This window comes from Podarcis gaigeae (assembly GCF_964106915.1).
Source record: "Podarcis gaigeae genome assembly, chromosome: 18".
NCBI lineage: Eukaryota > Metazoa > Chordata > Lepidosauria > Squamata > Lacertidae > Podarcis > Podarcis gaigeae.
The window spans coordinates 10,961,578-10,987,458 of record NC_139696.1 but is presented as its reverse complement, the minus strand read 5'-3'; the positions used below and the strand labels follow the sequence as shown (position 1 = coordinate 10,987,458).

The window sequence follows — 25,881 nt, the reverse complement described above, 5'->3', positions numbered from 1 at the left end:
GTAGCGTAACCCCTACAGAGAGCAGAGAGAAGACGTCAAGTCCAGCTCCAACAACTTCAGTTATCGAAACGCGAAAGACGGCAGCCGAGAAAACAATTTCTCACTCTACTCCAGGTACATCCCCCAAGAGCGGAGAGGGGACATCAGCTGAAAAAAGTGCCCCATCACCAACAAGTAGCGGAACCCCTACAGAGAGCAGAGAGGAGACGTCAGGGCCACCTCCAAAAACTTCAGTTATCGAAACGGGAAAGACGGCTGCTGAGAAAACAATTTCTCAGTCTCCTCCAGGTACATCCCCCAAGAGCGTAGAGGGGACCTCAGCTGAAGAAAGTGTCCCATCACCAACAAGTAGCGTAACCCCTACAGAGAGCAGAGAGAAGACGTCAAGTCCAGCTCCAACAACTTCAGTTATCGAAACAGGAAAGACGGCAGCCGAGAAAACAATTTCTCACTCTACTCCAGGTACATCCCCCAAGAGCAGAGAGGGGACCTCAGCTGAAGAAAGTGTCCCATCATCAACAAATAGCGGAACCCCTACAGAGAGCAGAGAGGAGAAGTCAAGCCCCTCTCCAACAATTTCAGTTATCGAAACGGGAAAGACGGCAGCTGAAACAACGATTTCTCACTCTACTCCAGGTATATCCCCCAAGAGCAGAGAGGGGACCTCAGCTGAAGAAAGTGTCTCATCACCAACAAGTAGCGGAACCCCTACAGAGAGCAGAGAGGAGACATCAGGGCAACCTGCAACAACTTCAGTTATCGAAACAGGAAAGACGGCAGCTGAGAAAACAATTTCTCACTCTATTCCAGGTACATCCCCCAAGAGCGGAGAGGGGACCTCAGCTGAAGAAAGTGTCCCATCATCAACAAGTAGCGGAACCCCTACAGAGAGCAGAGAGGAGACATCAAGACCATCTCCAACAATTTCAGTTATTGAAACAGGAAAGACGTCAGCTGAAACAACGATTTCTCAGTCTCCTCCAGGTACATCCCCCAAGAGCGGAGAGGGGACCTCAGCTGAAGAAAGTGCCCCATCATCAACAAGTAGCGTAACCCCTACAGAGAGCAGAGAGAAGACGTCAAGTCCAGCTCCAACAACTTCAGTTATCGAAACGCGAAAGACGGCAGCCGAGAAAACAATTTCTCACTCTACTCCAGGTACATCCCCCAAGAGCGGAGAGGGGACATCAGCTGAAAAAAGTGCCCCATCACCAACAAGTAGCGGAACCCCTACAGAGAGCAGAGAGGAGACGTCAGGGCCACCTCCAAAAACTTCAGTTATCGAAACGGGAAAGACGGCTGCTGAGAAAACAATTTCTCAGTCTCCTCCAGGTACATCCCCCAAGAGCGTAGAGGGGACCTCAGCTGAAGAAAGTGTCCCATCACCAACAAGTAGCGTAACCCCTACAGAGAGCAGAGAGAAGACGTCAAGTCCAGCTCCAACAACTTCAGTTATCGAAACAGGAAAGACGGCAGCCGAGAAAACAATTTCTCACTCTACTCCAGGTACATCCCCCAAGAGCAGAGAGGGGACCTCAGCTGAAGAAAGTGTCCCATCATCAACAAATAGCGGAACCCCTACAGAGAGCAGAGAGGAGAAGTCAAGCCCCTCTCCAACAATTTCAGTTATCGAAACGGGAAAGACGGCAGCTGAAACAACGATTTCTCACTCTACTCCAGGTATATCCCCCAAAAGCAGAGAGGGGACCTCAGCTGAAGAAAGTGTCTCATCACCAACAAGTAGCGGAACCCCTACAGAGAGCAGAGAGGAGACATCAGGGCAACCTGCAACAACTTCAGTTATCGAAACAGGAAAGACGGCAGCTGAGAAAACAATTTCTCACTCTATTCCAGGTACATCCCCCAAGAGCGGAGAGGGGACCTCAGCTGAAGAAAGTGTCCCATCATCAACAAGTAGCGGAACCCCTACAGAGAGCAGAGAGGAGACATCAAGCCCATCTCCAACAATTTCAGTTATTGAAACAGGAAAGACAGCAGCCGAGAAAACAATTTCTCACTCTACTCCAGGTACATTCCCCAAGAGCGGAGAGGGGACCTCAGCTGAAGAAAGTGCCCCATCATCAACAAGTAGCGGAACACCTACAGAGAGCAGAGAGGAGACGTCAAGCCCAGCTCCAACAACTTCAGTTATCGAAACGGGAAGGACGGCAGCTGAAACAACGATTTCTCAGTCTCCTCCAGGTACATCCCCCAAGAGCGGAGAGGGAACCTCAGTTGAAGAAAGTGCCCCATCATCAACAAGTAGCGGAACCCCTACAGAGAGCAGAGAGGAGATGTCAAGCCCACCTCCAACAACTTCAGTTATCGAAATGGGAAAGACGGCAGCTGAAACAACGATATCTCACCCGACTCAAGGTACATCCCCCAAGAGCGGAGAGGGGACCTCAGCTGAAGAAAGTGCCCCATCATCAACAGGTAGCGTAGCCCCTACAGAGAGCAGAGAGGAGACGTCAAGTCCAGCTCCAACAACTTCAGTTATCGAAACAGGAAAGACGGCAGCCGGGAAAACAATTTCTCACTCTACTCCAGGTACATCCCCCAAGAGCAGAGATGGGACCTCAGCTGAAGAAAGTGCCCCATCATCAACTAGTAGCGGAACCCCTACAGAGAGTAAAGAGGAGACGTCAAGCCCATCTCCAACAGTTTCAGTTATCGAAACGGGAAAGACGTCAGCTGAAACAACGATTTCTCAGTCTCCTCCAGGTACATCCCCCAAGAGCGGAGAGGGGACATCAGCTGAAGAAAGTGCCCCATCATCAACAAGTAGCGTAACCCCTACAGAGAGCAGAGAGAAGACGTCAGGTCCAGCTGCAACAACTTCAGTTATCGAAACAGGAAAGACGGCAGCCGAGAAAACAATTTCTCACTCTACTCCAGGTACATCCCCCAAGAGCAGAGAGGGGACCTCAGCTGAAGAAAGTGCCCCATCATCAAGAAGTAGCAGAACCCCTACAGAGAGTAAAGAGGAGACGTCAAGCCCATCTCCAACATCTTCAGTTATCGAAACGGGAAAGACGTCAGCTGAAACAACGATTTCTCCGTCTCCTCCAGGTACATCCCCCAAGAGCGGAGAGGGGACCTCAGCTGAAGAAAGTGGCCCATCACCAACAAGTAGCGGAACCCCTACAGAGAGCAGAGAGGAGACGCCAAGGCCAGCTCCAACAACCTCAGTTATAGAAACGGGAAAGACGGCAGCTGAAACAACAATTTCTCACTTGACTCCAGGTACATCCCCCAAGAGCGGAGAGGGGACCTCAGCTGAAGAAAGTGGCCCATCACCAACAAGTAGCGGAACCCCTACAGAGAGCAGAGAGGAGACGTCAAGCCCAGCTCCAACAACCTCAGATATAGAAACGGGAAAGACGGCAGCTGAAACAACGATTTCTCACTCTACTCCAGGTACATCCCCCAAGAGCAGAGAGGGGACCTCAGCTGAAGAAAGTGGCCCATCACCAACAAGTAGCGGAACCCCTACAGTGAGCAGAGAGGAGACGTCAAGCCCACCGCCAACAACCTCAGATATAGAAACGGGAAAGACGGCAGCTGAAACAACGATTTCTCAGTCTCCTCCAGGGACTCCCACCAAGAGCGGAGAGGGGACCTCAGCTGAAGAAAGTGTCCCATCATCAACAAGTAGAGGAACCCCTACAGAGAGCAGAGAGGAGACGTCAAGACCATCTCCAACAATTTCAGTTATCGAAACGGGAACGACGGCAGCTGAAACAACAATTTCTCACTCTACTCCAGGTATATCCCCCAAGAGCGGAGAGGGGACCTCAGCTGAAGAAAGTGCCTCATCATCAACACGTAGCGTAGCCCCTACAGAGAGCAGAGAGAAGACGTCAAGTCCAGCTCCAACAACTTCAGTTATCGAAACGGGAAAGACGGCAGCTGAAACAACGATTTCTCACTCGACTCAAGGTACATTCCCCAAGAGCGGAGACAGGACCTCAGCTGAAGAAAGAGGCCCATCATCAACAAGTAGCGGAACCCCTACAGAGAGTAAAGAGGAGACGTCAAGCCCATCTCCAACAATTTCAGTTATCGAAACGGGAAAGACGGCAGCTGAAACAACGATTTCTCAGTTTCCTCCAGGTACATCCACCAAGAGCAGAGAGGGGACCTCAGCTGAAGAAAGTGGCCCATCACCAACAAGTAGCGGAACCCCTACAGAGAGTAAAGAGGAGACGTCAAGCCCATCTCCAACAACCTCAGTTATAGAAACGGGAAAGACGGCAGCTGAAACAACGATTTCTCACTCTACTCCACGTACATCCCCCAAGAGCGGAGAGGGGACCTCAGCTGAAGAAAGTGGCCCATCACCAACAAGTAGCGGAAACCCTACGGAGAGCAGAGAGGAGACGTCAAGCCCAGCTCCAACAACCTCAGTTATAGAAACGGGAAAGACGGCAGCAGAAACAACGATTTCTCAGCCTCCTCCAGGTACATCCCCCAAGAGCGGAGAGGGAACCTCAGTTGAAGAAAGTGCCCCATCATCAACAAGTAGCGGAACCCCTACAGAGAGCAGAGGGGAGACATCAAGCCCATCTCCCACAATTTCAGTTTTCGAAACGGGAAAGACGGCAGCTGAGAAAACAATTTCTCACTCTACTCCAGGTACATCCCCCAAGAGCGGAGAGGGGACCTCAGCTGAAGAAAGTGTCTCATCACCAACAAGTAGCGGAACCCCTACAGAGAGCAGAGAGGAGACATCAGGGCAACCTGCAACAACTTCAGTTATCGAAACAGGAAAGACGGCAGCTGAGAAAACAATTTCTCACTCTATTCCAGGTACATCCCCCAAGAGCGGAGAGGGGACATCAGCTGAAGAAAGTGCCCCATCATCAACAAGTAGCGGAACCCCTACAGAGAGCAGAGAGGAGATGTCAAGCCCAGCTCCAACAACTTCAGTTATCGAAACGGGAAGGACGGCAGCTGAAAAAACGATTTCTCAGTCTCCTCCAGCTACACCCACCAAGAGCGGAAAGGGAACATCAGTTGAAGAAAGTGCCCCATCATCAACAAGTAGCGGAACCCCTACAGTGAGTAGAGAGGAGACGTCAAGCCCACCTCCAACAATTTCACTTTTCGAAACGGGAAAGACGGCAGCTGAGAAAACGATTTCTCACTCTACTCCAGGTACATCCCCCAAGAGCGGAGAGGGGACATCAGCTGAAGAAAGTTCGCCATCATCAACCAGTAGCGGAACCCCTACAGAGAGCAGAGAGGAGACGTCAGGGCCACCTCCAACAACTTCAGTTATCGAAACAGGAAAGACGGCAGATGAAACAACCATTTCTCACTCTACTCCAGGTACATCCCCCAAGAGCGGAGAGGGGACCTCAGCTGAAGAAAGTGGCCCATCACCAACAAGTAGCAGAACCCCTACAGAGAGCAGAGAGGAGACGTCAAGCCCAGCTCCAACAACCTCAGTTATAGAAACGGGAAAGACGGCAGCTGAAACAACGATTTCTCACTCTACTCCAGGTACATCCCCCAAGAGCGGAGAGGGGACCTCAGCTGAAGAAAGTGTCTCATCACCAACAAGTAGCGGATCTCCTGCAGAGAGCAGAGAGGAGACGTCAAGCGCAGCTCCAACAACTTCAGTTATCGAAACGGGAAAGACGTCAGCTGAAACAACGATTTCTCAGTCTCCTCCAGGTACATCCCCCAAGAGCGTAGAGGGGACCTCAGCTGAAGAAAGTGTCCCATCACCAACAAGTAGCGTAACCCCTACAGAGAGCAGAGAGAAGACGTCAAGTCCAGCTCCAACAACTTCAGTTATCGAAACAGGAAAGACGGCAGCCGAGAAAACAATTTCTCACTCTACTCCAGGTACATCCCCCAAGAGCAGAGAGGGGACCTCAGCTGAAGAAAGTGTCCCATCATCAACAAATAGCGGAACCCCTACAGAGAGCAGAGAGGAGAAGTCAAGCCCCTCTCCAACAATTTCAGTTATCGAAACGGGAAAGACGGCAGCTGAAACAACGATTTCTCACTCTACTCCAGGTATATCCCCCAAGAGCAGAGAGGGGACCTCAGCTGAAGAAAGTGTCTCATCACCAACAAGTAGCGGAACCCCTACAGAGAGCAGAGAGGAGACATCAGGGCAACCTGCAACAACTTCAGTTATCGAAACAGGAAAGACGGCAGCTGAGAAAACAATTTCTCACTCTATTCCAGGTACATCCCCCAAGAGCGGAGAGGGGACCTCAGCTGAAGAAAGTGTCCCATCATCAACAAGTAGCGGAATCCCTACAGAGAGCAGAGAGGAGACATCAAGCCCATCTCCAACAATTTCAGTTATTGAAACAGGAAAGACAGCAGCCGAGAAAACAATTTCTCACTCTACTCCAGGTACATTCCCCAAGAGCGGAGAGGGGACCTCAGCTGAAGAAAGTGCCCCATCATCAACAAGTAGCGGAACACCTACAGAGAGCAGAGAGGAGACGTCAAGCCCAGCTCCAACAACTTCAGTTATCGAAACGGGAAGGACGGCAGCTGAAACAACGATTTCTCAGTCTCCTCCAGGTACATCCCCCAAGAGCGGAGAGGGAACCTCAGTTGAAGAAAGTGCCCCATCATCAACAAGTAGCGGAACCCCTACAGAGAGCAGAGAGGATACGTCAAGCCCACCTCCAACAACTTCAGTTATCGAAATGGGAAAGACGGCAGCTGAAACAACGATATCTCACCCGACTCAAGGTACATCCCCCAAGAGCGGAGAGGGGACCTCAGCTGAAGAAAGTGCCCCATCATCAACAGGTAGCGTAGCCCCTACAGAGAGCAGAGAGGAGACGTCAAGTCCAGCTCCAACAACTTCAGTTATCGAAACAGGAAAGACGGCAGCCGGGAAAACAATTTCTCACTCTACTCCAGGTACATCCCCCAAGAGCAGAGATGGGACCTCAGCTGAAGAAAGTGCCCCATCATCAACTAGTAGCGGAACCCCTACAGAGAGTAAAGAGGAGACGTCAAGCCCATCTCCAACAGTTTCAGTTATCGAAACGGGAAAGACGTCAGCTGAAACAACGATTTCTCAGTCTCCTCCAGGTACATCCCCCAAGAGCGGAGAGGGGACATCAGCTGAAGAAAGTGCCCCATCATCAACAAGTAGCGTAACCCCTACAGAGAGCAGAGAGAAAACGTCAGGTCCAGCTGCAACAACTTCAGTTATCGAAACAGGAAAGACGGCAGCCGAGAAAACAATTTCTCACTCTACTCCAGGTACATCCCCCAAGAGCAGAGAGGGGACCTCAGCTGAAGAAAGTGCCCCATCATCAAGAAGTAGCAGAACCCCTACAGAGAGTAAAGAGGAGACGTCAAGCCCATCTCCAACATCTTCAGTTATCGAAACGGGAAAGACGTCAGCTGAAACAACGATTTCTCCGTCTCCTCCAGGTACATCCCCCAAGAGCGGAGAGGGGACCTCAGCTGAAGAAAGTGGCCCATCACCAACAAGTAGCGGAACCCCTACAGAGAGCAGAGAGGAGACGCCAAGGCCAGCTCCAACAACCTCAGTTATAGAAACGGGAAAGACGGCAGCTGAAACAACAATTTCTCACTTGACTCCAGGTACATCCCCAAAGAGCGGAGAGGGGACCTCAGCTGAAGAAAGTGGCCCATCACCAACAAGTAGCGGAACCCCTACAGAGAGCAGAGAGGAGACGTCAAGCCCAGCTCCAACAACCTCAGTTATAGAAACGGGAAAGACGGCAGCTGAGACAACGATTTCTCACTCTACTCCAGGTACATCCCCCAAGAGCAGAGAGGGGACCTCAGCTGAAGAAAGTGCCCCATCATCAACAAGTAGCGGAACACCTACAGAGAGCAGAGAGGAGACGTCAAGCCCAGCTCCAACAACTTCAGTTATCGAAACGGGAAGGACGGCAGCTGAAACAACGATTTCTCAGTCTCCTCCAGGTACATCCCCCAAGAGCGGAGAGGGAACCTCAGTTGAAGAAAGTGCCCCATCATCAACAAGTAGCGGAACCCCTACAGAGAGCAGAGAGGAGACGTCAAGCCCACCTCCAACAACTTCAGTTATCGAAATGGGAAAGACGGCAGCTGAAACAACGATATCTCACCCGACTCAAGGTACATCCCCCAAGAGCGGAGAGGGGACCTCAGCTGAAGAAAGTGCCCCATCATCAACAGGTAGCGTAGCCCCTACAGAGAGCAGAGAGGAGACGTCAAGTCCAGCTCCAACAACTTCAGTTATCGAAACAGGAAAGACGGCAGCCGGGAAAACAATTTCTCACTCTACTCCAGGTACATCCCCCAAGAGCAGAGATGGGACCTCAGCTGAAGAAAGTGCCCCATCATCAACTAGTAGCGGAACCCCTACAGAGAGTAAAGAGGAGACGTCAAGCCCATCTCCAACAGTTTCAGTTATCGAAACGGGAAAGACGTCAGCTGAAACAACGATTTCTCAGTCTCCTCCAGGTACATCCCCCAAGAGCGGAGAGGGGACATCAGCTGAAGAAAGTGCCCCATCATCAACAAGTAGCGTAACCCCTACAGAGAGCAGAGAGAAGACGTCAGGTCCAGCTGCAACAACTTCAGTTATCGAAACAGGAAAGACGGCAGCCGAGAAAACAATTTCTCACTCTACTCCAGGTACATCCCCCAAGAGCGGAGAGGGGACCTCAGCTGAAGAAAGTGGCCCATCACCAACAAGTAGCGGAAACCCTACGGAGAGCAGAGAGGAGACGTCAAGCCCATCTCCAACATCTTCAGTTATCGAAACGGGAAAGACGTCAGCTGAAACAACGATTTCTCCGTCTCCTCCAGGTACATCCCCCAAGAGCGGAGAGGGGACCTCAGCTGAAGAAAGTGGCCCATCACCAACAAGTAGCGGAACCCCTACAGAGAGCAGAGAGGAGACGCCAAGGCCAGCTCCAACAACCTCAGTTATAGAAACGGGAAAGACGGCAGCTGAAACAACAATTTCTCACTTGACTCCAGGTACATCCCCAAAGAGCGGAGAGGGGACCTCAGCTGAAGAAAGTGGCCCATCACCAACAAGTAGCGGAACCCCTACAGAGAGCAGAGAGGAGACGTCAAGCCCAGCTCCAACAACCTCAGTTATAGAAACGGGAAAGACGGCAGCTGAGACAACGATTTCTCACTCTACTCCAGGTACATTCCCCAAGAGCGGAGAGGGGACCTCAGCTGAAGAAAGTGCCCCATCATCAACAAGTAGCGGAACACCTACAGAGAGCAGAGAGGAGACGTCAAGCCCAGCTCCAACAACTTCAGTTATCGAAACGGGAAGGACGGCAGCTGAAACAACGATTTCTCAGTCTCCTCCAGGTACATCCCCCAAGAGCGGAGAGGGAACCTCAGTTGAAGAAAGTGCCCCATCATCAACAAGTAGCGGAACCCCTACAGAGAGCAGAGAGGAGACGTCAAGCCCACCTCCAACAACTTCAGTTATCGAAATGGGAAAGACGGCAGCTGAAACAACGATATCTCACCCGACTCAAGGTACATCCCCCAAGAGCGGAGAGGGGACCTCAGCTGAAGAAAGTGCCCCATCATCAACAGGTAGCGTAGCCCCTACAGAGAGCAGAGAGGAGACGTCAAGTCCAGCTCCAACAACTTCAGTTATCGAAACAGGAAAGACGGCAGCCGGGAAAACAATTTCTCACTCTACTCCAGGTACATCCCCCAAGAGCAGAGATGGGACCTCAGCTGAAGAAAGTGCCCCATCATCAACTAGTAGCGGAACCCCTACAGAGAGTAAAGAGGAGACGTCAAGCCCATCTCCAACAGTTTCAGTTATCGAAACGGGAAAGACGTCAGCTGAAACAACGATTTCTCAGTCTCCTCCAGGTACATCCCCCAAGAGCGGAGAGGGGACATCAGCTGAAGAAAGTGCCCCATCATCAACAAGTAGCGTAACCCCTACAGAGAGCAGAGAGAAGACGTCAGGTCCAGCTGCAACAACTTCAGTTATCGAAACAGGAAAGACGGCAGCCGAGAAAACAATTTCTCACTCTACTCCAGGTACATCCCCCAAGAGCAGAGAGGGGACCTCAGCTGAAGAAAGTGCCCCATCATCAAGAAGTAGCAGAACCCCTACAGAGAGTAAAGAGGAGACGTCAAGCCCATCTCCAACATCTTCAGTTATCGAAACGGGAAAGACGTCAGCTGAAACAACGATTTCTCCGTCTCCTCCAGGTACATCCCCCAAGAGCGGAGAGGGGACCTCAGCTGAAGAAAGTGGCCCATCACCAACAAGTAGCGGAACCCCTACAGAGAGCAGAGAGGAGACGCCAAGGCCAGCTCCAACAACCTCAGTTATAGAAACGGGAAAGACGGCAGCTGAAACAACAATTTCTCACTTGACTCCAGGTACATCCCCCAAGAGCGGAGAGGGGACCTCAGCTGAAGAAAGTGGCCCATCACCAACAAGTAGCGGAACCCCTACAGAGAGCAGAGAGGAGACGTCAAGCCCAGCTCCAACAACCTCAGTTATAGAAACGGGAAAGACGGCAGCTGAGACAACGATTTCTCACTCTACTCCAGGTACATCCCCCAAGAGCAGAGAGGGGACCTCAGCTGAAGAAAGTGGCCCATCACCAAGAAGTAGCGGAACCCCTACAGTGAGCAGAGAGGAGACGTCAAGCCCACCGCCAACAACCTCAGATATAGAAACGGGAAAGACGGCAGCTGAAACAACGATTTCTCAGTCTCCTCCAGGGACTCCCACCAAGAGCGGAGAGGGGACCTCAGCTGAAGAAAGTGTCCCATCATCAACAAGTAGAGGAACCCCTACAGAGAGCAGAGAGGAGACGTCAAGACCATCTCCAACAATTTCAGTTATCGAAACGGGAACGACGGCAGCTGAAACAACAATTTCTCACTCTACTCCAGGTATATCCCCCAAGAGCGGAGAGGGGACCTCAGCTGAAGAAAGTGCCTCATCATCAACACGTAGCGTAGCCCCTACAGAGAGCAGAGAGAAGACGTCAAGTCCAGCTCCAACAACTTCAGTTATCGAAACGGGAAAGACGGCAGCTGAAACAACGATTTCTCACTCGACTCAAGGTACATTCCCCAAGAGCGGAGACAGGACCTCAGCTGAAGAAAGAGGCCCATCATCAACAAGTAGCGGAACCCCTACAGAGAGTAAAGAGGAGACGTCAAGCCCATCTCCAACAATTTCAGTTATCGAAACGGGAAAGACGGCAGCTGAAACAACGATTTCTCAGTTTCCTCCAGGTACATCCACCAAGAGCAGAGAGGGGACCTCAGCTGAAGAAAGTGGCCCATCACCAACAAGTAGCGGAACCCCTACAGAGAGTAAAGAGGAGACGTCAAGCCCATCTCCAACAACCTCAGTTATAGAAACGGGAAAGACGGCAGCTGAAACAACGATTTCTCACTCTACTCCACGTACATCCCCCAAGAGCGGAGAGGGGACCTCAGCTGAAGAAAGTGGCCCATCACCAACAAGTAGCGGAAACCCTACGGAGAGCAGAGAGGAGACGTCAAGCCCAGCTCCAACAACCTCAGTTATAGAAACGGGAAAGACGGCAGCAGAAACAACGATTTCTCAGCCTCCTCCAGGTACATCCCCCAAGAGCGGAGAGGGAACCTCAGTTGAAGAAAGTGCCCCATCATCAACAAGTAGCGGAACCCCTACAGAGAGCAGAGGGGAGACATCAAGCCCATCTCCCACAATTTCAGTTTTCGAAACGGGAAAGACGGCAGCTGAGAAAACAATTTCTCACTCTACTCCAGGTACATCCCCCAAGAGCGGAGAGGGGACCTCAGCTGAAGAAAGTGTCTCATCACCAACAAGTAGCGGAACCCCTACAGAGAGCAGAGAGGAGACATCAGGGCAACCTGCAACAACTTCAGTTATCGAAACAGGAAAGACGGCAGCTGACAAAACAATTTCTCACTCTATTCCAGGTACATCCCCCAAGAGCGGAGAGGGGACATCAGCTGAAGAAAGTGCCCCATCATCAACAAGTAGCGGAACCCCTACAGAGAGCAGAGAGGAGATGTCAAGCCCAGCTCCAACAACTTCAGTTATCGAAACGGGAAGGACGGCAGCTGAAAAAACGATTTCTCAGTCTCCTCCAGCTACACCCACCAAGAGCGGAAAGGGAACATCAGTTGAAGAAAGTGCCCCATCATCAACAAGTAGCGGAACCCCTACAGTGAGTAGAGAGGAGACGTCAAGCCCACCTCCAACAATTTCACTTTTCGAAACGGGAAAGACGGCAGCTGAGAAAACGATTTCTCACTCTACTCCAGGTACATCCCCCAAGAGCGGAGAGGGGACATCAGCTGAAGAAAGTTCGCCATCATCAACAAGTAGCGGAACCCCTACAGAGAGCAGAGAGGAGACGTCAGGGCCACCTCCAACAACTTCAGTTATCGAAACAGGAAAGACGGCAGATGAAACAACCATTTCTCACTTGACTCCAGGTACATCCCCCAAGAGCGGAGAGGGGACCTCAGCTGAAGAAAGTGGCCCATCACCAACAAGTAGCAGAACCCCTACAGAGAGCAGAGAGGAGACGTCAAGCCCAGCTCCAACAACCTCAGTTATAGAAACGGGAAAGACGGCAGCTGAAACAACGATTTCTCACTCTACTCCAGGTACATCCCCCAAGAGCGGAGAGGGGACCTCAGCTGAAGAAAGTGTCTCATCACCAACAAGTAGCGGGTCTCCTGCAGAGAGCAGAGAGGAGACGTCAAGCGCAGCTCCAACAACTTCAGTTATCAAAACGGGAAAGACGTCAGCTGAAACAACGATTTCTCAGTCTCCTCCAGGTACATCCCCCAAGAGCGTAGAGGGGACCTCAGCTGAAGAAAGTGTCCCATCACCAACAAGTAGCGTAACCCCTACAGAGAGCAGAGAGACGACGTCAAGTCCAGCTCCAACAACTTCAGTTATCGAAACAGGAAAGACGGCAGCCGAGAAAACAATTTCTCACTCTACTCCAGGTACATCCCCCAAGAGCAGAGAGGGGACCTCAGCTGAAGAAAGTGTCCCATCATCAACAAATAGCGGAACCCCTACAGAGAGCAGAGAGGAGAAGTCAAGCCCCTCTCCAACAATTTCAGTTATCGAAACGGGAAAGACGTCAGCTGAAACAACGATTTCTCACTCTACTCCAGGTATATCCCCCAAGAGCAGAGAGGGGACCTCAGCTGAAGAAAGTGTCTCATCACCAACAAGTAGCGGAACCCCTACAGAGAGCAGAGAGGAGACATCAGGGCAACCTGCAACAACTTCAGTTATCGAAACAGGAAAGACGGCAGCTGAGAAAACAATTTCTCACTCTATTCCAGGTACATCCCCCAAGAGCGGAGAGGGGACCTCAGCTGAAGAAAGTGTCCCATCATCAACAAGTAGCGGAACCCCTACAGAGAGCAGAGAGGAGACATCAAGCCCATCTCCAACAATTTCAGTTATTGAAACAGGAAAGACAGCAGCCGAGAAAACAATTTCTCACTCTACTCCAGGTACATCCCCCAAGAGCGGAGAGGGGACCTCAGCTGAAGAAAGTGCCCCATCATCAACAAGTAGCGGAACCCCTACAGAGAGCAGAGAGGAGACGTCAAGCCCACCTCCAACAACTTCAGTTATCGAAATGGGAAAGACGGCAGCTGAAACAACGATATCTCACTCGACTCAAGGTACATCCCCCAAGAGCGAAGAGGGGACCTCAGCTGAAGAAAGTGCCCCATCATCAACACGTAGCGTAGCCCCTACAGACAGCAGAGAGGAGACGTCAAGTCCAGCTCCAACAACTTCAGTTATCGAAACAGGAAAGACGGCAGCCGGGAAAACAATTTCTCACTCTACTCCAGGTACATCCCCCAAGAGCAGAGATGGGACCTCAGCTGAAGAAAGTGCCCCATCATCAACTAGTAGCGGAACCCCTACAGAGAGTAAAGAGGAGACGTCAAGCCCATCTCCAACAGTTTCAGTTATCGAAACGGGAAAGACGTCAGCTGAAACAACGATTTCTCAGTCTCCTCCAGGTACATCCCCCAAGAGCGGAGAGGGGACATCAGCTGAAGAAAGTGCCCCATCATCTACAAGTAGCGTAACCCCTACAGAGAGCAGAGAGAAGACGTCAGGTCCAGCTGCAACAACTTCAGTTATCGAAACAGGAAAGACGGCAGCCGAGAAAACAATTTCTCACTCTACTCCAGGTACATCCCCCAAGAGCAGAGAGGGGACCTCAGCTGAAGAAAGTGCCCCATCATCAAGAAGTAGCGGAACCCCTACAGAGAGTAAAGAGGAGACGTCAAGCCCATCTCCAACATCTTCAGTTATCGAAACGGGAAAGACGTCAGCTGAAACAACGATTTCTCCGTCTCCTCCAGGTACATCCCCCAAGAGCGGAGAGGGGACCTCAGCTGAAGAAAGTGGCCCATCACCAACAAGTAGCGGAACCCCTACAGAGAGCAGAGAGGAGACGCCAAGCCCAGCTCCAACAACCTCAGTTATAGAAACGGGAAAGACGGCAGCTGAAACAACCATTTCTCACTTGACTCCAGGTACATCCCCCAAGAGCGGAGAGGGGACCTCAGCTGAAGAAAGTGGCCCATCACCAACAAGTAGCAGAACCCCTACAGAGAGCAGAGAGGAGACGTCAAGCCCAGCTCCAACAACCTCAGTTATAGAAACGGGAAAGACGGCAGCTGAAACAACGATTTCTCACTCTACTCCAGGTACATTCCCCAAGAGCGGAGAGGGGACCTCAGCTGAAGAAAGTGTCCCATCACCAACAAGTAGCGTAACCCCTACAGAGAGCAGAGAGAAGACGTCAAGTCCAGCTCCAACAACTTCAGTTATCGAAACGGGAAAGACGTCAGCTGAAACAACGATTTCTCAGTCTCCTCCAGGTACATCCCCCAAGAGCGTAGAGGGGACCTCAGCTGAAGAAAGTGTCCCATCACCAACAAGTAGCGTAACCCCTACAGAGAGCAGAGAGAAGACGTCAAGTCCAGCTCCAACAACTTCAGTTATCGAAACAGGAAAGACGGCAGCCGAGAAAACAATTTCTCACTCTACTCCAGGTACATCCCCCAAGAGCAGAGAGGGGACCTCAGCTGAAGAAAGTGTCTCATCACCAACAAGTAGCGGAACCCCTACAGAGAGCAGAGAGGAGAAGTCAAGCCCCTCTCCAACAATTTCAGTTATCGAAACGGGAAAGACGGCAGCTGAGAAAACAATTTCTCACTCTATTCCAGGTACATCCCCCAAGAGCGGAGAGGGGACCTCAGCTGAAGAAAGTGTCCCATCATCAACAAGTAGCGGAACCCCTACAGAGAGCAGAGAGGAGACATCAAGCCCATCTCCAACAATTTCAGTTATTGAAACAGGAAAGACAGCAGCCGAGAAAACAATTTCTCACTCTACTCCAGGTACATCCCCCAAGAGCGGAGAGGGGACCTCAGCTGAAGAAAGTGCCCCATCATCAACAAGTAGCGGAACCCCTACAGAGAGCAGAGAGGAGACGTCAAGCCCAGCTCCAACAACTTCAGTTATCGAAACAGGAAGGACGGCAGCTGAAACAACGATTTCTCAGTCTCCTCCAGGTACATCCCCCAAGAGCGGAGAGGGAACCTCAGTTGAAGAAAGTGCCCCATCATCAACAAGTAGCGGAACCCCTACAGAGAGCAGAGAGGAGACGTCAAGCCCACCTCCAACAACTTCAGTTATCGAAATGGGAAAGACGGCAGCTGAAACAACGATATCTCACTCGACTCAAGGTACATCCCCCAAGAGCGGAGAGGGGACCTCAGCTGAAGAAAGTGCCCCATCATCAACACGTAGCGTAGCCCCTACAGACAGCAGAGAGGAGACGTCAAGTCCAGCTCCAACAACTTCAGTTATCGAAACAGGAAAGACGGCAGCCGGGAAAACAATTTCTCACTCTACTCCAGGTACATCCCCCAAGAGCAGAGATGGGACCTCAGCTGAAGAAAGTGCCCCATCATCAACTAGTAGCGGAACCCCTACAGAGAGTAAAGAGGAGACGTCAAGCCCATCTCCAACAGTTTCAGTTATCGAAACAGGAAAGACGTCAGCTGAAACAACGATTTCTCAGTCTCCTCCAGGTACATCCCCCAAGAGCGGAGAGGGGACATCAGCTGAAGAAAGTGCCCCATCATCTACAAGTAGCGTAACCCCTACAGAGAGCAGAGAGAAGACGTCAGGTCCAGCTGCAACAACTTCAGTTATCGAAACAGGAAAGACGGCAGCCGAGAAAACAATTTCTCACTCTACTCCAGGTACATCCCCCAAGAGCAGAGAGGGGACCTCAGCTGAAGAAAGTGCCCCATCATCAACAAGTAGCGGAACCCCTACAGAGAGTAAAGAGGAGACGTCAAGCCCATCTCCAACATCTTCAGTTATCGAAACGGGAAAGACGTCAGCTGAAACAACGATTTCTCCGTCTCCTCCAGGTACATCCCCCAAGAGCGGAGAGGGGACCTCAGCTGAAGAAAGTGGCCCATCACCAACAAGTAGCGGAACCCCTACAGAGAGCAGAGAGGAGACGCCAAGCCCAGCTCCAACAACCTCAGTTATAGAAACGGGAAAGACGGCAGCTGAAACAACAATTTCTCACTTGACTCCAGGTACATCCCCCAAGAGCGGAGAGGGGACCTCAGCTGAAGAAAGTGGCCCATCACCAACAAGTAGCGGAACCCCTACAGAGAGCAGAGAGGAGACGTCAAGCCCAGCTCCAACAACCTCAGTTATAGAAACGGGAAAGACGGCAGCTGAAACAACGATTTCTCACTCTACTCCAGGTACATCCCCCAAGAGCAGAGAGGGGACCTCAGCTGAAGAAAGTGGCCCATCACCAGCAAGTAGCGGAACCCCTACAGTGAGCAGAGAGGAGACGTCAAGCCCACCGCCAACAACCTCAGATATAGAAACGGGAAAGACGGCAGCTGAAACAACGATTTCTCAGTCTCCTCCAGGGACTCCCACCAAGAGCGGAGAGGGGACCTCAGCTGAAGAAAGTGTCCCATCATCAACAAGTAGAGGAACCCCTACAGAGAGCAGAGAGGGGACGTCAAGACCATCTCCAACAATTTCAGTTATCGAAACGGGAACGACGGCAGCTGAAACAACAATTTCTCACTCTACTCCAGGTATATCCCCCAAGAGCGGAGAGGGGACCTCAGCTGAAGAAAGTGCCCCATCATCAACACGTAGCGTAGCCCCTACAGAGAGCAGAGAGAAGACGTCAAGTCCAGCTCCAACAACTTCAGTTATCGAAACGGGAAAGACGGCAGCTGAAACAATGATTTCTCACTCGACTCAAGGTACATTCCCCAAGAGCGGAGACAGGACCGCAGCTGAAGAAAGAGGCCCATCATCAACAAGTAGCGTAACCCCTACAGAGAGTAAAGAGGAGACGTCAAGCCCATCTCCAACAATTTTAGTTATCGAAACGGGAAAGACGTCAGCTGAAACAACGATTTCTCAGTCTCCTCCAGGTACATCCCCCAAGAGCAGAGAGGGGACCTCAGCTGAAGAAAGTGGCCCATCACCAACAAGTAGCGGAACCCCTACAGAGAGTAAAGAGGAGACGTCAAGCCCATCTCCAACAACTTCAGTTATCGAAACGGGAAAGACGGCAGCTGAAACAACGATTTCTCACTCTACTCCAGGTACACCCACCAAGAGCGGAGAGGGGACCTCAGCTGAAGAAAGTGCCCCATCATCAACAAGTAGCGGAACCCCTACAGAGAGTAAAGAGGAGACGTCAAGCCCATCTCCAACAACTTCAGTTATCGAAACGGGAAAGACGGCAGCTGAGAAAACAATTTCTCACTCTATTCGAGGTACATCCCCCAAGAGCGGAGAGGGGACCTCAGCTGAAGAAAGTGTCCCATCACAAACAAGTAGCGGAACCCATACAGAGAGCAGAGAGGAGACGTCAAGCGCATCTCCAACAATTTCAGTTATCGAAATGGGAAAGACGGCAGCTGAGAAAACAATTTCTCACTCTACTCCAGGTACATCCCCCAAGAGCGGAGAGGGGACATCAGCTGAAGAAAGTGCCCCATCATCAACAAGTAGCGGAACACCTACAGAGAGCAGAGAGGAGACGTCAAGCCCAGCTCCAACAACTTCAGTTATCGAAACGGGAAGGACGGCAGCTGAAACAACGATTTCTCAGTCTCCTCCAGGTACATCCCCCAAGAGCGGAGAGGGAACCTCAGTTGAAGAAAGTGCCCCATCATCAACAAGTAGCGGAACCCCTACAGAGAGCAGAGAGGAGTCGTCAAGCCCACCTCCAACAACTTCAGTTATCGAAATGGGAAAGACGGCAGCTGAAACAACGATATCTCACTCGACTCAAGGTACATCCCCCAAGAGCGGAGAGGGGACCTCAGCTGAAGAAAGTGCCCCATCATCAACACGTAGCGTAGCCCCTACAGAGAGCAGAGAGGAGACGTCAAGTCCAGCTCCAACAACTTCAGTTATCGAAACAGGAAAGACGGCAGCCGGGAAAACAATTTCTCACTCTACTCCAGGTACATCCCCCAAGAGCAGAGATGGGACCTCAGCTGAAGAAAGTGGCCCATCATCAACAAGTAGAGGAACCCCTACAGAGAGCAGAGAGGAGACGTCAAGACCATCTCCAACAATTTCAGTTATCGAAACGGGAACGAAGGCAGCTGAAACAACAATTTCTCACTCTACTCCAGGTATATCCCCCAAGAGCGGAGAGGGGACCTCAGCTGAAGAAAGTGCCCCATCATCAACACGTAGCGTAGCCCCTACAGAGAGCAGAGAGAAGACGTCAAGTCCAGCTCCAACAACTTCAGTTATCGAAACGGGAAAGACGTCAGCTGAAACAACGATTTCTCAGTCTCCTCCAGGTACATCCCCCAAGAGCGGAGAGGGGACATCAGCTGAAGAAAGTGCCCCATCATCAACAAGTAGCGTAACCCCTACAGAGAGCAGAGAGAAGACGTCAGGTCCAGCTGCAACAACTTCAGTTATCGAAACAGGAAAGACGGCAGCCGAGAAAACAATTTCTCACTCTATTCCAGGTACATCCCCCAAGAGCAGAGAGTGGACTTCAGCTGATGAAAGTGCCCCATCATCAAGAAGTAGCGGAACCCATACAGAGAGCAGAGAGGAGACGTCAAGCCCATCTCCAACAATTTCAGTTATCGAAACAGGAAAGACGGCAGTTGAAACAATGATTTCTCACTCTACTCCAGGTACATCCACCAAGAGCGGAGAGGGGATCTCAGCTGAAGAAAGTGCCCCATCATCAACAAGTAGCGGAACCCCTACAGAGAGCAGAGAGGAGACGTCAGGGCCACCTCCAACAACTTCAGTTATCGAAACAGGAAAGACGGCAGCTGAAACAACGATTTCTCAGTCTCCTCCAGGTACATCCCCCAAGAGCGGAGAGGGGACCTCAGCTGAAGAAAGTGGCCCATCACCAACAAGTAGCGGAACCCCTACAGAGAGCAGAGAGGAGACGCCAAGCCCAGCTCCAACAACCTCAGTTATAGAAACGGGAAAGACGGCAGCTGAAACAACAATTTCTCACTTGACTCCAGGTACAACCCCCAAGAGCGGAGAGGGGACCTCAGCTGAAGAAAGTGGCCCATCACCAACAAGTAGCGGAACCCCTACAGAGAGCAGAGAGGAGACGTCAAGCCCACCGCCAACAACCTCAGATATAGAAACGGGAAAGACGGCAGCTGAAACAACGATTTCTCAGTCTCCTCCAGGGACTCCCACCAAGAGCGGAGAGGGGACATCAGCTGAAGAAAGTGTCCCATCATCAACAAGTAGAGGAACCCCTACAGAGAGCAGAGAGGAGACGTCAAGACCATCTCCAACAATTTCAGTTATCGAAACGGGAACGACGGCAGCTGAAACAACAATTTCTCACTCTACTCCAGGTATATCCCCCAAGAGCGGACAGGGGACCTCAGCTGAAGAAAGTGCCCCATCATCAACACGTAGCGTAGCCCCTACAGAGAGCAGAGAGAAGACGTCAAGTCCAGCTCCAACAACTTCAGTTATCGAAACGGGAAAGACGGCAGCTGAAACAACGATTTCTCACTCGACTCAAGGTGCATCCCCCAAGAGCGGAGACAGGACCTCAGCTGAAGAAAGAGGCCCATCATCAACAAGTAGCGGAACCCCTACAGAGAGTAAAGAGGAGACATCAAGCCCATCTCCAACATCTTCAGTTCTCGAAACGGGAAAGACGTCAGCTGAAACAACGATTTCTCCGTCTCCTCCAGGTACATCCCCCAAGAGCAGAGAGGGGACATCAGCTGAAGAAAGTGCCTCATCATCAACAAGTAGCGGAACCCCTACAGAGAGCAGAGACGAGACGTCAAGCCCAGCTCCAACAACTTCAGTTATCGAAACGGGAAAGACGGCAGCTGAAACAACGATTTCTCACTCGACTCAAGGTACATCGCCCAAGAGCGGAGACAGGACCTCAGATGAAGAAAGTGGCCCATCACCAACAAGTAGCCGAACCCCTACAGAGAGCAGAGAGGAGACGTCAAGCCCCTTTCCAACAATTTCAGTTATCGAAACGGGAAAGACGGCAGCTGAAACAACGATTTCTCACTCTACTCCAGGTATATCCCCCAAGAGCAGAGAGGGGACCTCAGCTGAAGAAAGTGTCCCATCACCAACAAGTAGCGGAACCCCTACAGAGAGCAGAGAGGAGACGTCAAGCCCATCTCCAACAATTTCAGTTATCGAAACGGGAAAGACGTCAGCTGAAACAACAATTTCTCAGTCTCCTCCAGGTACATCCCCCAAGAGCGGAGAGGGGACCTCAGCTGAAGAAAGTGTCCCATCAAGAACAAGTAGCGCAACCCCTACGGAACGCAGAGAGGAGACCTCAAACCCACCTCCAACACCTTCAGTTATCGAAACGGGAAACACGGCAGCTGAAACAACGATTTCTTACTCGACTCAAGGTACATCCCCCAAGAGCGGAGAGGGGACCTCAGCTGAAGAAAGTGCCCCATCATCAACAAGTAGCGGAACCCCTACAGTGAGCAGAGAGGAGACGTCAAGCCCACCTCCAACAACTTCAGTTATAGAACCCGGAAAGATGGCAGCTGAAACAACGATTTCTCACTCGACTCCAGGTACATCCACCAAGAGTGGAGAGGGGACCTCAGTTGAAGAAAGTGCCTCATCATCAACAAGTAGCGGAACCCCTACAGAGAGCAGAGACGAGACGTCAAGCCCACCTCCAACAACTTCAGTTATCGAAACGGGAAAGACGGCAGCCGAGAAAACAATTTCTCACTCTACTTCAGGTACATCCCCCAAGAGCGGAGAGGGGACATCAGCTGAAGAAAGTGCCCCATCATCAACAAGTAGCGGAACCCCTACAGAGAGCAGAGAGGAGACGTCAAGCCCACCTCCAACAACTTCAGTTATCGAAACGGGAAAGACGGCAGCTGAAACAATGATTTCTCACTCGACTCCAGGTACATCCCCCAAGAGCAGAGAGGGGACCTCAACCGAAGAAAGTGCCCCATCATCAAGAAGTAGCGGAACCCCTACAGAGAGTAAAGAGGAGACGTCAAGCCCATCTCCAACATCTTCAGTTATCGAAACGGGAAAGACGTCAGCTGAAACAACGATTTCTCCGTCTCCTCCAGGTACATCCCCCAAGAGCGGAGAGTGGACTTCAGCTGATGAAAGTGCCCCATCATCAACAAGTAGCGGAACCCATACAGAGAGCAGAGAGGAGACGTCAAGCCCATCTCCAACAATTTCAGTTATCGAAACAGGAAAGACGGCAGCTGAAACAATGATTTCTCACTCTACTCCAGGTACATCCACCAAGAGCGGAGAGGGGATCTCAGCTGAAGAAAGTGCCCCATCATCAACAAGTAGCGGAACCCCTACAGAGAGCAGAGAGGAGACGTCAGGGCCACCTCCAACAACTTCAGTTATCGAAACAGGAAAGACGGCAGCTGAAACAACGATTTCTCAGTCTCCTCCAGGTACATCCCCCAAGAGCGGAGAGGGGACCACAGCTGAAGAAAGTGGCCCATCACCAACAAGAAGCGGAACCCCTACAGAGAGCAGAGAGGAGACGCCAAGCCCAGCTCCAACAACCTCAGTTATAGAAACGGGAAAGACGGCAGCTGAAACAACAATTTCTCACTTGACTCCAGGTACATCCCCCAAGAGCGGAGAGGGGACCTCAGCTGAAGAAAGTGGCCCATCACCAACAAGTAGCGGAACCCCTACAGAGAGCAGAGAGGAGATGTCAAGCCCACCGCCAACAACCTCAGATATAGAAACGGGAAAGACGGCAGCTGAAACAACGATTTCTCAGTCTCCTCCAGGGACTCCCACCAAGAGCAGAGAGGGGACCTCAGCTGAAGAAAGTGTCCCATCATCAACAAGTAGCGGAACCCCTACAGAGAACAGAGAGGAGACGTCAAGCCCACCTCCAACAATTTCAGTTATCGAATCGGGAAAGACGGCAACTGAAACAACAATTTCTCACTCTACTCCAGGTACATCCCCCAAGAGCGGAGAGGGGACCTCAGCTGAAGAAAGTGTGCCATTACCAACAAGTAGCGCAACCCCTACGGAGCGCAGAGAGGAGACGTCAAGCCCAGCTTCAACAACCTCAGTTATAGAAACGGGAAAGACGGCAATTGAAACAACGATTTCTCACTCGACTCAAGGTACATCCCCCAAGAGCGGAGAGGGGACATCAGCTGAAGAAAGTGCCCCATCATCAACAAGTAGCGGAACCCCTACAGAGAGCAGAGAGGAGACGTCAAGCCCACCTCCAACAACTTCAGTTATCGAAACGGGAAAGACGGCAGCTGTAACGACGATTTCTCACTCTACTCCAGGTACATCCCCCAAGAGCGGAGAGGGGACCTCAGCTGAAGAAAGTTTCCCATCACCAGCAAGTAGCGGAACCCCTACAGAGAGTAAGGAGGAGACGTCAGGGCCACCTCCAACAACTTCAGTTATTGAAACGGGAAAGACGGCAGCTGAAACAACGATTTCTCACTCCACTCCAGGTACATCCACCAAGAGCGGAGAGGGGACATCAGCTGAAGAAAGTGCCCCATCATCAACAAGTAGCGGAACCCCTACAGAGAGCAGAGAGGAGACCTCAAGCCCACCTCCAACAACTTCAGTTATCGAAACGGGAAAGACGGCAGCTGAAACAACGATTTCTCACTCTACTCCAGGTACACCCACCAAGAGCGGAGAGGGGACCTCAGCTGAAAAAAGTGTCCCATCACCAACAAGTAGCGGGACCCCTACAGAGAGTAAGGAGGAGATGTCAGGGCCACCTCCAACAACTTCAGTTATTCAAACGGGAAAGACGGCAGCTGAAACAACGATTTCTCACTCCACTCCAGGTACATCCACCAAGAGCGGAGAGGGGACATCAGCTGAAGAAAGTGCCCCATCATCAACAAGTAGCGGAACCCCTACAGAGAGCAGAGAGGAGACGTCAAGCCCACCTCCAACACCTTCAGTTATCGAAACGGGAGAGACGTCAGCTGAAACAACGATTTCTCAGTCTCCTCCAGGTACATCCCCGAAGAGCGGAGAGGGGACCTCAGCTGAAGAAAGTGTCCCATCAAGAACAAGTAGCGCAACCCCTACGGAACGCAGAGAGGAGACCTCAAACCCACCTCCAACACCTTCAGTTATCAAAACGGGAAACACGGCAGCTGAAACAACGATTTCTTACTCGACTCAAGGTACATCCCCCAAGAGCGGAGAGGGGACCTCAGCTGAAGAAAGTGCCCCATCATCAACAAGTAGCGGAACCCCTACAGTGAGCAGAGAGGAGACGTCAAGCCCACCTCCAACAACTTCAGTTATAGAACCCGGAAAGATGGCAGCTGAAACAACGATTTCTCACTCGACTCCAGGTACATCCACCAAGAGTGGAGAGGGGACCTCAGTTGAAGAAAGTGCCTCATCATCAACAAGTAGCGGAACCCCGACAGAGAGCAGAGACGAGACGTCAAGCCCACCTCCAACAACTTCAGTTATCGAAACGGGAAAGACGGCAGCCGAGAAAACAATTTCTCACTCTACTTCAGGTACATCCCCCAAGAGCGGAGAGGGGACATCAGCTGAAGAAAGTGCCCCATCATCAACAAGTAGCGGAACCCCTACAGAGAGCAGAGAGGAGACGTCAAGCCCACCTCCAACAACTTCAGTTATCGAAACGGGAAAGACGGCAGCTGAAACAATGATTTCTCACTCGACTCCAGGTACATCCCCCAAGAGCAGAGAGGGGACCTCAACCGAAGAAAGTGCCCCATCATCAAGAAGTAGCGGAACCCCTACAGAGAGTAAAGAGGAGACGTCAAGCCCATCTCCAACATCTTCAGTTATCGAAACGGGAAAGACGTCAGCTGAAACAACGATTTCTCCGTCTCCTCCAGGTACATCCCCCAAGAGCGGAGAGTGGACTTCAGCTGATGAAAGTGCCCCATCATCAACAAGTAGCGGAACCCATACAGAGAGCAGAGAGGAGACGTCAAGCCCATCTCCAACAATTTCAGTTATCGAAACAGGAAAGACGGCAGCTGAAACAATGATTTCTCACTCTACTCCAGGTACATCCACCAAGAGCGGAGAGGGGATCTCAGCTGAAGAAAGTGCCCCATCATCAACAAGTAGCGGAACCCCTACAGAGAGCAGAGACGAGACGTCAAGCCCACCTCCAACAACTTCAGTTATCGAAACGGGAAAGACGGCAGCCGAGAAAACAATTTCTCACTCTACTTCAGGTACATCCCCCAAGAGCGGAGAGGGGACATCAGCTGAAGAAAGTGCCCCATCATCAACAAGTAGCGGGACCCCTACAGAAAGTAAGGAGGAGATGTCAGGGCCACCTCCAACAACTTCAGTTATTGAAACGGGAAAGACGGCAGCTGAAACAACGATTTCTCACTCCACTCCAGGTACATCCACCAAGAGCGGAGAGGGGACATCAGCTGAAGAAAGTGCCCCATCATCAACAAGTAGCGGAACCCCTACAGAGAGCAGAGAGGAGACGTCAAGCCCACCTCCAACACCTTCAGTTATCGAAACGGGAGAGACGTCAGCTGAAACAACGATTTCTCAGTCTCCTCCAGGTACATCCCCGAAGAGCGGAGAGGGGACCTCAGCTGAAGAAAGTGTCCCATCAAGAACAAGTAGCGCAACCCCTACGGAACGCAGAGAGGAGACCTCAAACCCACCTCCAACACCTTCAGTTATCAAAACGGGAAACACGGCAGCTGAAACAACGATTTCTTACTCGACTCAAGGTACATCCCCCAAGAGCGGAGAGGGGACCTCAGCTGAAGAAAGTGCCCCATCATCAACAAGTAGCGGAACCCCTACAGTGAGCAGAGAGGAGACGTCAAGCCCACCTCCAACAACTTCAGTTATAGAACCCGGAAAGATGGCAGCTGAAACAACGATTTCTCACTCGACTCCAGGTACATCCACCAAGAGTGGAGAGGGGACCTCAGTTGAAGAAAGTGCCTCATCATCAACAAGTAGCGGAACCCCGACAGAGAGCAGAGACGAGACGTCAAGCCCACCTCCAACAACTTCAGTTATCGAAACGGGAAAGACGGCAGCCGAGAAAACAATTTCTCACTCTACTTCAGGTACATCCCCCAAGAGCGGAGAGGGGACATCAGCTGAAGAAAGTGCCCCATCATCAACAAGTAGCGGAACCCCTACAGAGAGCAGAGAGGAGACGTCAAGCCCACCTCCAACAACTTCAGTTATCGAAACGGGAAAGACGGCAGCTGAAACAATGATTTCTCACTCGACTCCAGGTACATCCCCCAAGA

General features: G+C 51.4%; 1 protein-coding gene across 1 annotated transcript in view; it reads right to left on the bottom strand.

Moving 5' to 3' along the window:
- Positions 1-25,881, bottom strand: part of LOC310835821 (uncharacterized protein) — a 192,433-nt gene that overhangs the window by 66,234 nt on the left and 100,318 nt on the right. The gene's annotated exons all lie outside the window — the stretch shown is intronic.